Source organism: Lepus europaeus, chromosome 4 (genome assembly GCF_033115175.1).
Source record: "Lepus europaeus isolate LE1 chromosome 4, mLepTim1.pri, whole genome shotgun sequence".
NCBI classification, from domain to species: Eukaryota; Metazoa; Chordata; class Mammalia; order Lagomorpha; family Leporidae; genus Lepus; species Lepus europaeus.
Genome location: NC_084830.1, coordinates 4,643,695 through 4,660,183, shown reverse-complemented (window position 1 = coordinate 4,660,183; position 16,489 = coordinate 4,643,695). Strand labels below are relative to the sequence as shown.

General features: G+C 47.9%; 1 protein-coding gene across 1 annotated transcript in view; it reads right to left on the bottom strand.

Moving 5' to 3' along the window:
- The window catches only part of FAM135B (family with sequence similarity 135 member B), a 228,373-nt gene that overhangs the window by 79,691 nt on the left and 132,193 nt on the right, over positions 1 to 16,489 (bottom strand). The gene's annotated exons all lie outside the window — the stretch shown is intronic.

The following is a 16,489-nucleotide window of genomic DNA, read 5'->3' as shown; positions in this document are numbered from 1 at the left end:
CTGCGGGAGTTCTGAGTGATGGGTGGCGGTGCTGCCATTTGATCTGGATGTGTCTCTTTCATACCCAACAACCTCGCACAGTAAGATGTAACTGAACGGCCCTGCACAACACCCAGTGGTAGAAAAGGAGAGGTTGACTTACCAAAACACTCCCACTGGGAATGGAGAGAAATGGGAGACAAACAGCAGCAGGCAGAGGTCTGCAGGGACTCTGACATCCCGCTGTGTGGACAAAGAGAAGGCTCTCTGCCTGCATTCTGGAAAAGGTGTCTGGGTTAGACACAAATTCTCTCACTGCTTGTAACGGCTTGGCCCATGCCCCTGGACTCAGGGGCACCTTCTAAAGCCTGTTCACCTCCATTATTGTTCTTATTCCTCTTGGGCTGTTTTCGTGTGGGTTGTGGGGACATGATCCCTTTGAGGAAAACACAAGGGCACTTTCAAAGGTTTGAGGAAATGGAATTAAAAGATAAGTCTATTTTGGTGAAAACTTTTTTGAAATGCATGCATTGTTTGCACATTTTCCATGAACTTTTGAAAACCTCTTTCTGGAGCTCCAGAGGCGCAAGAGTTGACATCTTCCTGAAGAATCGAACCTTGTTGTAGTCCAAGGTGGTGCTTTCTTTGCAAATTCCATTTTCTATGAAATTGAGTCAATTTATTTGTCCCTGACCTCTCCTATGCTTTAGTGAACACATCCAAAGTTCTTAAATCTGTTAAGTTTCTTTGCTTTTCTGCCTCCTGCCCTCTCCTATATATACTAAACACAGCTGAGCCAAAGCTTTCTGGATCAACAGATGGGAGGTTGTGGCATCAATCAACTTTTGTACCAAGTCACTGTCTCTTTATTCAACTGCAAAGTTTTCCTGTGCTCTGTCACTTAGAGTTATTGATTGTTGTTGTTGTTTGTCTATTTTGTTTTCTTTTAAAGTAATCTTTTTTTTGTCTTTTTTTTTTAACTTTTATTTAATGAATATAAATTTCCAGTGTACAGCTTATGGATTACAATGGCTTCCCCCTCCCATAACTTCCCTCCCACCCGCAACCCTCCCCTCTCCCGCTCCCTCTCCCCTTCCATTTGCATCAAGATTCTTAATGCTTGTGTTCTAAACTAAATAGGTCGGGGCCAGTGCTGTGGCATAGTGTGTAAACCCACCACCTGCAGTGCCGGCATCCCATATCAAGACCCAGATGCTCTTCTAATCCAGCACTCTGCTATGGCCTGGGAAAGCAGTGGAAGATGGCCCAAGTTCTTGGGTCCCTGAACCCATGTGGGAGACCTGGAAGAAGCTCCTGGGTCCTGGTTTTGGATGGGTGCAGCTCTGGCCTTTGCGGACAATTGGGAGTGAACCAGTGGATGGAAGACCTCTCTCTCTCTCTCTGCCTCTCCTTTGCTCTCTGTGTAACTCTGCTTTTCAAATAAATTATCTTTAAAAATTAAATAGGTCTTTCCAAATCTGTCAGCCCCCAAATCTCTGTGCTGACTCCCTCTTTCCTTTTCATGGCTGCTTCAAAGACTGGCAGTTCTTCCCTGAGCTCACCTGTGCCTTATAACACCTCACTAAAAGTGGCATTGGTAGCATATACACACTACTAATGTTCTGTTTTCTAGCCTCTTCCCCTAAGCAGAAGTTTTCAACCACGAGCGAGTTTGCTCCCCAGAGGACATTTGTCAATGTCTAGAGACATTTTCACTTGTCACAACTGAGTAACTGGTGCTGCGTAGAGGCCGGGGATGGTGGGACCATCTTGCAATGCACAGGACAGCTCCCACAACAGCAGACCCTCCACCCAGTGTCAACAGTGCTGAGGTGGGAGCCAGCATTGTGGCACGGGGGCTAAGCCATTGCCTGCAGCTCTGGCATCTCATATTGGAATATGGGTTTCAGTTCTGGCTGTTTCACTTCCATCACCCTACTGTTAATGTGCCTAGGAAGGCAGCAGAAGATGGGCCACGTACTTGGCCCCCTCCATCCATGTGGGAGATCAGGACTGAGAGTTCCAGGCTCCTGGCTTCAGCCTAGCCAAGCCCTGGCTCTCGTTGCCATTTGGAATGTGAAGCAGAATATGGTAGATCCTTCTCTCTCTCTCTGACACACAGAGAGGGACACAGGCATTCTGCCTTTCAAATAAATACATAAATAAATCTAAAAAAATAGTGCTACAGCCGAGAACCCTGGCCTGCAGCCATTGCTTAGCAGACCTGTGTCTGCCTCCCAAGTTCTTGGAGGAAACAGTTTTACCAGATGCTCTGCCACTGCACACCAAAATTCTCATGTGTCCATCATCTGATAGCAAATCCCCCATTGCCAGATTCATGACTGAGAAAGTCGATGCAATGAATTTTAACTTTTTATTAACCCATCTGGAGACACAAATTTGCACTTCAATGAATATGAACTTTTATAACAAACAATGCCTAAGTTTCAGCTATTTAGATATTAAAATGTTTTTGCTTTTTCTGTATTTGCAAAACCGACCAGCGGTGTCAATCTCTACCAAGCAGCATATAAGGTCCAAGTTCTTTTGCCTTATGCTGCTGCCACCTTAAACATGTGGCTTCTGAGGCCACCATCCAAGGGGAGGCGAGGCCCAGGATCAAGCAGGGTGTCTTAAGGGTAAGGACTACAAGAGGTTTCTGTCACTTCTGCCCTCGTTTTATTGGCCAGACTTAGTCACATCCCTCAAACCTAACTGCAAGCCTGTCTGGGAGAAGTCCTCAGCTGTGCCTATGACTGAATGGAATTTGGGGCCATCTCATCTGTCTCATCCACACTCTTTTTTTAAGATTTATTTATTTATTTGAAAGAGTTACATAGAGAGAGAGAGATCTTCCATCCACTGGTTCACTCCCAGTTGGCCGCAACAGCTGGAGCTGCACCAATCTGAAGCCAGGAGCCAGGAGCTTCCTCCAGGTCTCCCATGCAGGTGCAGGGGCCCAAGGACTTGGGCCATCTTCTACTGCTTTCCCAGGCCATAGCAAAGAGCTGGATTGGAAGTGGAGCAGCCGAGTCTTGAACTGGCGCCCATATGGGAGGCCGGCACTTCAGGCCAGGGTGTTAACCCTCTGCGCCACAGCGCCAGCCCCTCTTCCACACTCTTTCCACCCAGACCCCAAGGTTCTGAGTTCCTGATTTGCCCACCTGCAGGCAGTTTTCCTTGCTTCAAACACACAGCAAAGACACTAGGGGCTCAGTTCTAGAATCGCAAAATCCTAACTTCCACATTGGCATCCCTTCCTTCCCCTGAGATCATATTAAATAGAAGGAACCTTCTCCTTTGACATGGAGACACCCACTGGGGAGCACTACCATAGCTGGGAGGAAAGAAAGAACAGACTTTGGGCAAAGTAGGATTAGACCTTTGCTAATCTTCAAGAACCAGCTGGGAGGATTTGGCTCCATGTCCATTAATAGGGAAATGTTTTATGTTCATGCATAAATTCACAAAACACAGATCAGATCATCACAGAGTCAGAACCAACTCCCACACTAACTGCCTTTTTTACTATAAGGACCCTCTTTCTCCCACTTGGTAATCAACATTTGCATTGGTGAATATATTAGGAAATCTCTTCCCAGATTCCTTTCTGGCCCCTCGTGGATGTTCAGAACAGCTGGATGACCCACTCACGTTGCAGGTTGGAGTCACAGTCAACCCAATGTCAATCTTTACTCACCCCAAACAACCTTATCTGGGGGAAGAACCAGCGTGTTCTTAGGCAGCCTCTTTCCACCTTCCCCTACACCTGGCCTGTAGCAAGCAGTTGACTTTCCCTCTAAATAACAAATCACCTCACCAGAATGGTTGCATGTGAGATGCTAATTAGGGATCAGCAAAGTCATGTGGAGCTGTGGCTGCTGGAGACTAGACTGTAACTGCAACACCTGCCTTGGCTTTCAGAACCCACACTCCCTGCCAGGTGCCACGCTGGGTACTTCAGATCCACATCAGGCCTGGCCATGGCAGTCACCCTCACCCTTTTCCCTGGCAAAGAGTCTGCAGGGTCCTACAGGAGGCAGCTCCTGCTTCCTAGAATGGCCTCAACTCACATCCCTCAACCCCTTGGTCACCAGGCTCAGCCCCACTGCCTGTAGCATCCTCCATCACATCACCTCTCGGCCATACTGCAAGGGTGTCTTAGCTTCAGACATTCTTCCTCCTCCAGAACCACCGTGAACCACAGACTGCCTTTGTGCCAGCCAGAAAGCAGTCCACTTATGTGGATGGAGTAGGAAATGGGGGTCCATCCTCTACCTACAGGGCCAGCCTGCTGATGCACAATTTGGTATGGAGATATAGGCAAGGCATCTGCCTCACCTCATCTGCCCAGCCTGGCGTCTCTATGTAGTGTACAACTTATACAACTGTACATGGCAGGCTCTCCCTGCTCCCTGCTTCTCGTGGCTGTATCTTACTCATTCACACAATTACAGTTTGTATTTCCCTTCCTCAAGGAAGCTCCCCAGGACCTCACAGACCAGATTGGATTCCTCATAAGAGCAGCTTTGTGTTCACGACAATGATCCTAAATGAGAACATGTGTGTTTCTGTCTCCTTTCCTCCCTGACAACGGGACACTCGTGCCTTCTTGCTCCCAGCCAATTTCTCAGAGTAGAGACTGTGTGGCAGGTTAGGTAGCTCCATCTAGGTCTGTGACATGAACAACACAGCAAATACAGACAAAGCAGTTATGCATGGCTCCTCTTGGGAACATCACTGCCACTACTGGTTCCTGAGCTAGCAAGTGACAGGAGTGATTCTCCTAATGACGCTGGCTGGCTGGTTGTGTCAGATGACAGAGGACGAGGGCCAGATTGGCCCGAGAGGCCAACTCTCCCTCGTGCTCAGGCCATACACAAGGACTCCATTTCCTTCATCACCCGACTCCTCCTAATTTGGACTTCGTTTTGTGAAATCTACAGAAGACAGTGTCAAAGGTAGGTACCTGGCAAAAACCTCTGAACACTGTCAGCTCACTCCTGGAGTCCCTGAGACTTTATCTGCTTAAGACTCTGGTGATTGGCCAAGTCTGTCGGCAGCTTGTTTGCTTCCTCAAGGAGATTAACCTTGGAAATGAGAGTAAACTGTCCTTGGATTTATTTAATTGTGAATATTGAGATGAATGACTATGCCCTCGTGGGATGCTTTCAAGTAGAGCAAGGAGACTCATTAAACAATTACTACATTTAGGTGAGGTTGCAGAAACATGTCCAAAGTGCAGACATACAAAATAGTGGCTTTGGGAATCTGGGGTGGTCAATAAGGGCTTCACAGAAAAGGTGATGACAAAATTGGGTTTTGAAAGATGGGAGTTTTCCAGGTAGAAAGAACTGATGGTTTAGGGCCAGAGGGAATACTATACATCTTCTTCTTTTTTTTTTCCCAGAAAAATGGTCATCTTTGAAATATAAATACCTGAATTAGGGTCAACCATAAGGGATGGTTTATGTTGCTCATGCTTCAGTGTGAATCAAGTTTGCCAATTCTCTTCAGTAGGAAGCTAGCCCAGAGTTGACAGAAAACCACCAGATCCTACTGTTCTCTGTCGCAGCTCTGATGCGCATCCATCTCTCTACTTGGTTACTTATTTCTGCTTGGACCACAGCAACAGACTGCAACCTTGACTCTCTGCAGTCAGTTCAATTCACCTCCAATCAGTTCTCTTTTATCAATCCTCTACTATCACATCCTTCCAATGTTCACCATTCTCCATGGTTAACCTGGTTTGCAGGGCCTCCAACGAATAGGCTACCAGTGATCTTTCCAGCATCACATCTGTCCACACCTCGTTGGCATTCACAAATACCTTTTTTTTCTCCCAGATCCTGCCACATTCCAGCCCTCATTCCCACCACTCCCCCTATTCTGCAATTAACAAGGCATCTGTGTTGGCTCTGATTATAGATATTTTACCCTGAGAAGCATTCCTATTAATTTTTAAAAAAATTTTTTTTGACAGGCAGAGTGGACAGTGAGAGAGAGAGAGACAGAGAGAAAGGTCTTCCTTTGCTGTTGGCTCACCCTCCAATGGCCGTCATGGCCAGCGTGCTGTGGCCGGTGCATCGCGCTGATCTGAAGCCAGGAGCCAGGTGCTTCTCCTGGTCTCCTACACGGGTGCAGGGCCCAAGGACTTGGGCCATCCTCCACTGCACTTCTGGGCCTTAGCAGAGAGCTGGCCTGGAAGAGGGGCAACCGGGACAGGATCTGGCACCCCGACCGGGACTAGAACCCGGTGTGCTGGTGCTGCAGGCAGAGGATTAGCCTATTGAGCCAAAGCGCCGGCCATACCCTGAGAAGCATTCCTAACCATTCCCATGGCTGAGGGAACCAGCCCTCTTTTTCAATTCTCTAGCAGGCCACATGTAGACATGGATCTCTGCAGAGTCATTTCCTGTCTAAGGCCCACAGTTCTGCTAGGCTCTGCTGGATTATTTAACCACAAGGGCAATCAAACTAGGTGATCTGGGGGCCGGCACCACGGCACAGTAGGTTAATCCTCTGCCTGCAGTGCTGGCATCCCATATGGGCACCAGTTCTAGTCCCGGTTGCTCCTCTTCCAGTACACCTCTCTGCTATGTCCCGGGAGTGCAGTGGAGGATGGCCCAAGTGCTTGGGCCCTGCACCCACGTGGGAGACCAGGAGGAAGCACCTGGCTCCTGGCTTCGGATTGGCACAGCTCCGGCTGTCGCAGCCATTTGAGGAGTGAACCAACAGAAGGAAGACCTTTCTCTTGGTCTCTCTCTCTCTCTTTCTGTAACTACCTGTCAAATAAATAAATAAAATCTTTTAAAAAAACTAGGTGATCTGTAAAAATATATTCAATAAATGAATGGACAAAAGCACCCAGCAAAGAGTATTTTCTCTAAAGAGGGGAATGGACCAAAAATCATCAGGTAGGTGGCCTCTATGTCGCAGCCCCTACGCAGGCCTGGAAGATGGAAGACCTGAGATGTCACTGGTTTGCACAGGAGACCAGGATCTAAACGCAGCCCTGTGCTCTATCGCCACCTGAATAATCTGCTTAAAATCCAAGCTAAACTGTCCTGACAACACCCAATATGGTGGAGCCCCCCCTTACATGTCCCAGCACTATAAATGATCGTGAATGTGATTTACTTTTTCAAGACCTCTTTTTGCTCTGGCTTCATTGCAAACTGCGTGAAAGGAGAGGGCAGACAGAATTGTCGGCCACCGTCTCACAGAGGACTTAACCATAACCACTGCCCATACGAATGCTCCAGGAACATCTCAGACTGAGGCTCATCTGCTGCTAAGAGGAGAACACGAAGCTGACTCTGAAGAAGGCATCTGTTGATGCCTGTGCTGCACTGCATGTGGACTGAGACAGACACGACCCTCAGGCTTGCTAGGATGGAAGGACACGTGCAGGTGAGACGTGTCCGCAGACTGACAGAGGGCAAGTGTTGGGTGCAGTCGTCGTTTCTATCCTAGCCCTGCCAGGGACAAGCTTTCTGACTCTGGAAAATCTGCTTCAGTTACTACAGCTTTCATTTCATCAACTATTTAATGTGCAGACACTCAGGGATCAGTGAAGGAGAGTATTACGAATATCCAGCACGGAGCCCAGTGTGAAATGTGATCACTACCATGGGACCGGCATTGTGACGCAGAGGGTTAGGCCACCACTTACAAGGCTGGCATCCCATGTAAGTGCTGTGAATCCTGGCTGCTCCACTTCCAATCCAGTTCCCTGTTGGTGCATCTCGAGGTGGGGGTCGTCAGCAAAGAACAGCCCAAGTGCTTGGGCCTCTGCTACACATGTGGGAGACCTCAATGGAGTTCCAGGTTCCTGGCTTCTGCCTGGCCGAGCTCCAGCCATGGCAGCCACTTGGGGAACGAGCCAGCAGATGGAAGATTTCTTTCTCTCCCTCTCTGTAGCTCTGCCTTTCAAATAGGTAAATAAATTTTTGGAAAAACACAAAAGGAAAGAAAATTACTCACTACATTTAGCCTAGGTCCTTGTGTGGAAGACTAGGTCGTTTGTGACGTCACCATGACGCCACTCCTGGGGAAGCAACAGGGGAGGAAGGAGGATGGGAACAAGGAGAGAGGGACTCTCAAAGAGGGAACGTATATTACACAGCCCAAGCCCCAAGCAAACTTTATGGAGTGAGATTTCATCCTCCTCTTGGCGAAAAGAAGAAATAGAGACTCAGAGTCTTGGAAGACCTTGCTCAAGCTCTCACAGTTAATCCATGGAAAAACTCAACCTTACCTTTTGGCTTTCCCTCTCCAAATCCCATCAGCTTGCTGGCACCCTTACTGCTGCCTTACTTTGTCTTCACTCGGTGTCTGACACCCCCGTGTCAAGGACACAGCAAGATGATGCTGAAAGTCTGGGAGGTGACGTGACTGCCTCACTGTCACCAGGCGACATCTCCCACCCCTCCCAAAAACACTGGACAGGAGCCAGGCTCCCAGGGGCAGGCATGTGGAATCAAGGCAATTTTCAGAAATGAAAGGGGTGATACATGAACACGTAACACTGTGGACTTATTTCCACTGATTTATATTGTTCTTCTGGAAATGACCTGTGGAAGTATGATAGATTCCTCTGCAGATGGAAGCAATGCACCGTCGCACATCCTGTGCACCATTTAGCAAGAGCCATCTATTTTGCAGGATAATAGAAAATTAGATCATCATTGAAATGAGAAATTTTAAAACCATTTAATTTTAATGAGAGGAAATACAACAGTGGGTTACAATCTTAACTCTTAAAATATATGTTATTAACTATAGGTTTTTAAGCCACAAAACAGGTTTTTCTTTAAATAGCCATCATGTAATTTTCCCTGGTTAATTCCTTCTTCTTTATTTGTTTTTCTAATAAGAAACCTTAATTTGAGATCTGCCTTCTTAAAGGAGGCTAGGTGCACGATGCGGTACTGTTCAGTAAAGGCACAGTGCTACATAGCAGATGTCAGCCGAACCTATGCATCTTGAACAGCACAAAACTTACAGTCATTGCACAGCATCTTCCAGCTTTCCCTTCACCCCAGCCCCTGGCGATCACTATTATACCCTCTGTTGCTGTGAACTTGGCTGTTAGATTCTCATAAAATTAAACTCTCTTAGTGTATATCCCTCTCTGATGGCTTGGATAATTTAGTATAACCCTAAAATTGACATGAAAACACAGACGACCCCAAATAGTCAAAGCAATTCTGGGGAAGAATGATAAAGCTGGAGGTTTCATATAAACATCAAATATGTGCCTCTTTTCTTAATATATCAATCCTGCCTCAATAGAGTGCTCTGACAAATGACAGTAAGCCCAGAAATAAACCTACTTACCATGTGGCCAGCTGATCTTTGACAAAGTGCAAAGAATACACAGTGGTAAAGGGGGGGGGGGGTCTTTTCCAGAAATGGTGTTAGGGACTGGATGCGCAAGCACTGAAGAGTGAGACTGATCCCTTATCCTACATCGTGCACAAAAAGCATCTCAGAATGGATGGAAGACTGAGACATCAGACCTGAAGCTATAAAATTCCTAGAGGGAACATAAGGGTAAAGCTACATGACATTAATCTTGGCAATGATTTCTTCAACACAACACCAAATGCACAAGTAACAAGAGCACCCATCTTTGGGTTGGGTTACAGGAAACGAACACCTGCACTGCAAAGGAAGCAAAGACACGGAAGTGGCAGCCTGTTGAGTGGGTGAGAAAATATTTGCAAACCAAATATCTGAAGAAAGGTTGCTACCCAAAACACTAAAGAAATTCCTACTACTCAAGAGCAAAATAAACAAGTAAATACCCCGGTTTACCCTGGAATAGACACTTCTCCAAAGACAGATAAATGGCTAACAGGTACAGGAAATGAGGCTCAGCATCACGAACTTCAGGGAAAGGCTTATCAGAACCACAACGGGACATCACCTCCACCTGCTAGGAATGGCTATTAGTTTTAAAAAGCAGGATGTGGAGGAATCAGAACTCTTGTACACCGTCAGTGGAAATGTTGCAACCACTATGGAAAGCAGTATAGAGGTTCCTAAAAAAAAAAAAAAAAAAAAAAACAAAACCCTAATACTCCAACAGTATTTTTTCACTTTGTGTTGCTATATGGGGGCAAACTGTTGAAATCTTTACTTAATATATACTAAACTGATCTTCTGTATATAAAGAGAATTGAAAATGAATCTTGATGTGAATGGAAGGGGAGAGGGAGCGGGAAAGGGGAGGGTTGCGGGTGGGAGAGAAGTTATGGGAGGGGGGAAGCCATTGTAACCCATAAGCTGTACTTTGGAAATTTATATTCATTAAATAAAAGTTTAATTAAAAAAAAAACCTACAATTAAGGGGCTGGCATTGTGGCACAGTGGATTAAGTTGCTGCCTGAGATGTCTGCAGCACCTATCAGAGCACCCATTGGAGTCCCAGCTGCTCCACTTCCAATCCAGCCCCCTGCTAATGCACCTAGGAAAGCAGCAGCAGATGACCCAAGCACTTGGGCTCTACTACCCATGTGGGAGAACTGGATGGAGTTCCAGGCTCTGTCTTCCACCTGACCAACCTCCAGGTACAGCTGCCATTTGCGAGAGTGAGCCAGTGGCTGGAAGATGTGTCTGTCTGTTTCTCCCTCTCTCTGTCACTCTGCTTTTCAAATAAATATAATAAATCTTTAAAAGCAAACTAGAAGGCCGGCGCCATGGCTCAATAGGCTAATCCTCCACCTTGCGGTGCCGGCACACCAGGTTCTAGTCCCGGTCGGGGCACCGGATTCTGTCCCGGCTGCCCCTCTTCCAGGCCAGCTCTCTGCTGTGGCCAGGGAATGCAGAGGAGGATGGCCCAAGTCCTTGGGCCCTGCACCCCATGGGAGACCAGGAGAAGCACCTGGCTCCTGCCTTCGGATCAGCGCAGTGCGCTGGCCGCAGCGGCCATTGGAGGGTGAACCAACGGCACAAGGAAGACCTTTCTTTCTGTCTCTCTCTCTCACTATCCACTCTGCCTGTTAAAAAAATAAATTAAAAATAAATAAATAAAAATAAAAGCAAACTAGAATTGCCATGTGATCCAATAATCCTACTTTTGGATAAATGTACAAAATAACTGAAATCAGGATCTCACATTCACTGCAGTATAATTCACAGTTGTCAAGATATAGAAACAATCTAAATGTTCATGCATGGAAAGAGGATGGATGGATAAACACACACACACACACACACACACAGAGAGAGAGAGAGAGAGAGAGAGAGTATTATTCAGCCCGAGAAATGAAGGAGATCTGTCACATGTGACAACTTGGAGGAAAAAGGAGGACACTTTCTTGGTGACTTCTGATCTTTCTCTAAGTGGTTAACTTTAAAGCTTATTCTTCACAAACGTCAAACAGAGGGACTCTCGCACGCAGCTGCCTCAGATGTTAACAAGTGTTTGCATAGCACACGCCACAGGCAGGCACCTGGCTGCTGCAATGAGCTTTAGCAAAACACGGAGCCAAACAGAGGACTGAGCTCTGGGTGCTCATCTTCTTGCCTTGCGGAAGTCGCGTGGGCTCCCTGCGCTCTGCTTTCTACTGTCTGTGTTCAGGAGACAGTGACGACGAAGAAGAATCACTTCCAGAGCCGAGTTGTGACTTCTGTGGACCCCAGGCACTTTGTCCTTCATGGGCTCCTTCATCCACAAAATAAATATTTTCCATTTTATTTTTATAACAGCACTAATATAAAGATAAATATTATAGAGACAGGAATCCATTCTGAGACATTCCAGTGGTCCCTAAAACTACTGCGATTGCTAGGTGCTGTGCCTACTGTGTGCATCCACTGACCTACTGTAACACATCCACTGATGTGTTACAACTCTGGGCACTGAGGGCTTAGAAATTCAGGTTGTTCCAAGGCTGGGTTAAGGCTGCTGTTCCACTGCTGGGTCACTGACTTTTTGCACTGTGCTGGAGACACAGTTGCTGCTTGACCAGTATTTTGTTAGTGAACAATCCAATGGTGCTGTCTCTGCTTAGAGTCCAGAGACTACACAACATGTTTCACTGTAAAATTGCTGGGCTGTGTCTTACAAATATAGCTCCAGATCCTAATGGAAAGGGAAGGAGAATGCTTACAATGACAAACAAGGGCATTTTAAAGCAAAGATAAAATGCAAGGAACCTGGTAAGAAGGGAGCAAGGGGGTAAAGGAAGAGCCCACCTGGGAGAGGAGAAATCTCTTCCCATCCCCACCCTGCCTGTGACATGCCCACCTCTCTTCACTGGAGAAGGGGCTGTCGGGACACAAGGCTCATGGAGGGGGCTTAGAGCTGAGCACGCTGTGTAGGTGCACAGTGGAAGAATTCTTCCCTTCTGCCATTCTCTGCAATCCAGCTAAGAGGAAAATGGCTTCAGAACGGCAACCTTGAGCAATCTCTCAATGACATGTGTTCTCTGTCTGAGGAGGCATCTTCCCAGGCAAGCACAGGACGCAGGACAGGGGTTTCCCTCTGTGTCTGTGCCAGCAGAACACACTGCCCATAGCGGGGCAGGTGCCTGTGATCTCCATGGGGGAGCAAAGGAACACAGAGCCTCAAAGCGCTGGATGGGAAGAGATCTGTTGGGAAAGTCAAATGCCCACGTCTTCATCTGCAAGTGCTTTTCTTCTCATGCTTTCAGATGTTCTTGGATTCACAGCACCCAACACTCATTCATTCAACAAACACTTCTGGAGCAGATGTTACATGCCAACTGTATGTGGTGAACACATCAGAAATGTGCTTTGCCCCTGCCATTCACATAAAAAATAATAGAAAATGCAATTAGAAGATGTTGATTTTGTGGTACAAAATAGGCACTGTTCATGAGCTTTCTGAAGTATTCTTGTGTAAGTTGACTTCTGTACATATTAACTACGGAAATCCTCTCTGAAAGACAGCTGTTATCCCATTTCCTAGTTGAGAAACTGAGTCTCCAGAAGACGACCAGGTTTTCCATTTTTTCTGGAGTCACACCGCATATATCAAACCAGGTACTGAAAACCAGAAATCTCCTCTCTACTGCACCACAAAAGAGTGGCAGAAGGGACAATGTCCCTCTGTTTATGCACTGACCTGTTGGTTAATGACTGGGGGGAGGGAAGGTACAGCACTCTCTGACTTAAAACTTCAGCTTTAACTGGAGGGAAGGAAGGAAGGAGGGAGAGAGAAAGAAAGAAGAGGAGGGACTCAGGGAGGGCTGGGCACAAGATCCACATGCATCCCACTGGTTCCATTGCAATGGAGCAGCCGGACTATGCATGAAGCAAACGCCAAGTGCTACACTGGGAAGTGTCAGGGAAATCACAGAGCAGCAGAGAAACGTCTCCAGACATCCGGAGGACGTCTCCAGGTGGTCTTATCCAGCTCTCTTTCTACTCCTTGGGAAACTGAGACCCAGAGAGGGCACGTGGCTGGCTTGTGGGCATGTGACAGCCAGTTAGAGCCACATTCCCAAGTCTTCATTCAATGCCCCATCCACAGAACCGCACTGTGACTGCAGGAGTGACATTCATTTTAATTATGTAATGATGTGGATAAATGAGAACGAAAACTAGCAAGGTTTTTTGGGCATGTTTGTGTCAGGCTGTATGCACAAGGCCCCTGTAAGCTCCTGTCACTTAATCTCCTGTGAGACAGGCATTGTTATCCCCCTGGGCAGACAGGCCATGAGTCAGGGGATAAATAATTCCCCCAGTAAAAAGCTGCTGGTTAGAGACGGGGAAGGAACAGAAGCTCTCACTCTGCCGGCTCTCAGCCAGCAAGTGTAGATGTCAGAGATGCCTCTGGAAAGAACAGGGGCCAGGGCAGAGGGGCCTGTGCTAAGGAGAGAGGCACAGGGCAGCCCTGCCTACACCGCCGGCTCTCTGTCAAGCTAACCAGCTCACTTCCCTCTGGAACCCTTGTTTTGCAAATGTCTCTGCAAGGAAAGGCTTATTTGGAAGGGGACACCTGTTCTCTACTCCTTCCAGCGGACTCTGCAATCTGTGCGGATGCCCACGTTGTTTGCTAATGCACTGGGCTTCTCCGGGATTCGGAGGCACAGCTACCAGGGGAGGAGGGAGAGTGGATTTTGTTCCTTGCTTGGCAGCTCTTGCCTGGTGGGAAGGCACAGGGTGGGCACACAGCCCTGCATCTGCATAACTGGATGAAACCCAAGTGGAAAATGCACAGGAAAAGAATCGAGTCCTGAAAATAACCCATTGAGCTAAGCTCCATGAGCAGGTTCAGTGCTAAGCATCCAGAAATAAGGCATTCTATCTAATTCTTGTATAGTCTGCTCTGACACACATCCCCCAAAATAGCCAAGAAAAGAAATGAAAAAGAAAGCCATGATCCTGTTTGGTTAGGTCTATTTCTGCGAAGTTTTACACATACTCCTGGAACCCTCTGCTGGAGAGATGGATGCTATCCCATTTCACAGCTGAGAACACTGAGTGTCCACAAAAGTGGAAAGGTATCCCCTAGCTGAGTTACATGGCATTTATCACAGCAGGCACTGGAAAGCGGTCTCCGGTCTACTGCATTGCAAAGTCCCAGAGGTACAGGTGAGGCCGAGTCACGGTTGGATGTCACCTGTAGCAGAGACTGCTGGTTGAGATGACCCACCATGGCCTCCCCCAAGGCCTAGGGTTTCTGAACAGAGTCCCAAGGCAGCCCAAACAGCACTGGCTCATCAATGTAGATGCCCCTCACTCCACAGCTCACTCCAATCTGGATTCTATCTGCTGCCACATAGAATAGAATGGCTGGATGGGGCCGGCACTGTGGCACGGAGGGTTAACGCCCTGGCCTGGGGCGCCGGCATCCCATATGGGCGCTGGTTCGAGACCTGGCTGCTCCACTTCCTATCTGGTGCTCTGCTGTGGCCTGGGAAAGAAGTAGAAGATGGCCCAAGTCCTTGAGCCCCTGCACCCGTGTGGGAGACCCAGAGGAGGCTCCTGGCTTCAGATCAGCACAGCTCCGGCCATTGCAGCCAATTGGGGAGTGAACTGGCGGATGGAGGCGCGCGCGCTCTCGCTCTCTCTCTCTCTCTCTCTCTCTCTCCCCCTCTCCTCTCTCTCTGTAACTCTGACTTTCAAATAAATAAATAAATCTTAAAAAAAAGAACAATGGCTGGCTTGTAGGGCTCTCTTGCCTTGCAGGTCTCTATAGGATTGTGAGTCACACAAGCTTGCATTCGTCATTCATCCAACACATGTTTCTTGGGCACTGTTTTTGTGTGCCAGGTATGTGAGCCCTTGGAATGTGAGACAGAATGAGAATGTCTCCACTTGCAGCTGCTCACCCAGCTGAGGGGAGGGCAGAAGCATCGAGCATTTGGGAGAAAGCGTCTCCTAGAAAATCAGAGAATGTGTCCATGGCGGGGGTGTCATCTGAGCAGGTGCTGGGGGACACATGAGGAGCTGCCCGTGGGCACTCCTTGGGGTGAAGCTCTCATGAGGAGCACTTTCCTATGCTTCTGGGGCACCAGCAGAAGCCCTCAGCTCAGGGGATTATCTGATGAAAATGTCCTAAATTCATTTGTGGCCATTGGCATTCCCTAAGGTCTCCTGCCACGAACCCTGGAAAACAGTCGGAGTGAAGATGTTTAGGTAACAGGCTCATGGGACCAGCACATGGTGGTGGAGGGGGTAGGGAGACACAGAACTGTGATGTGGCCACTCCCGCTGACCCCTGGGGATCTAAACACCATGATGGTACTGCAGATTCAGCCTCAGATTCTCCCAGCAGGATAGGAATCATGGGACCCCCCTGGGAGCAAACTACCATGCCTACTGCAAGATGAGAGGTCTGTCCTAGTCCTTGGAGATGGAGAGGGGACAGGCAGCCCCAGCCATCTGTGCTTTCCCATTCCCATAACTGAGCCCTGACACCATTCATGCAATGAGGGGCTACAGACATGGGCATTCCACACTGGCATGGGTTCACTTCTCTCTGCTCACTTTCTCCACTCATTCAGTCGCTACCTGTCGGGTGTTAAGCACACCAGATTCTTAGAAGCTTAGTGACTGTTCATAGTCCTCCATCTGTAAGTCACTAGAAGCCACTCTCAAACTAGTCCTATTTGGCTTTAAACGTTGCTCCTTGGCGTGCAACCCTGATCTGGCTCCAGGTCCCCTGTCCCTAGGGAGGCTCTTGGCAGCACTCTTCTTTGCTCCTCAGAACTATGAGGACATGTGACACAGTTTGACCAGAGAGACACGACTCAGGCTGTCTTTGCAGTCAGAACTCCTGGCTGGCTCTCGGAGCTGGAAAAGGTGATGTCATGGAAGACCAAGCTGAGCATACGACCTGATATTCTGGAAGTCTGGGAACAGGGCCCGGCTACACAGGACATTAGAGCTCATCTTTCAGGCGCTAGCAGAGCATGGATAGCCATAGCAATTCATGCCATGGGCTGAGACAGTGGACTTGACTGAGCCATGGGCTACCCGGATGTTTGGTTAAACCATTGGCTGTCTCTGATCTCAGATATCAGTTTCC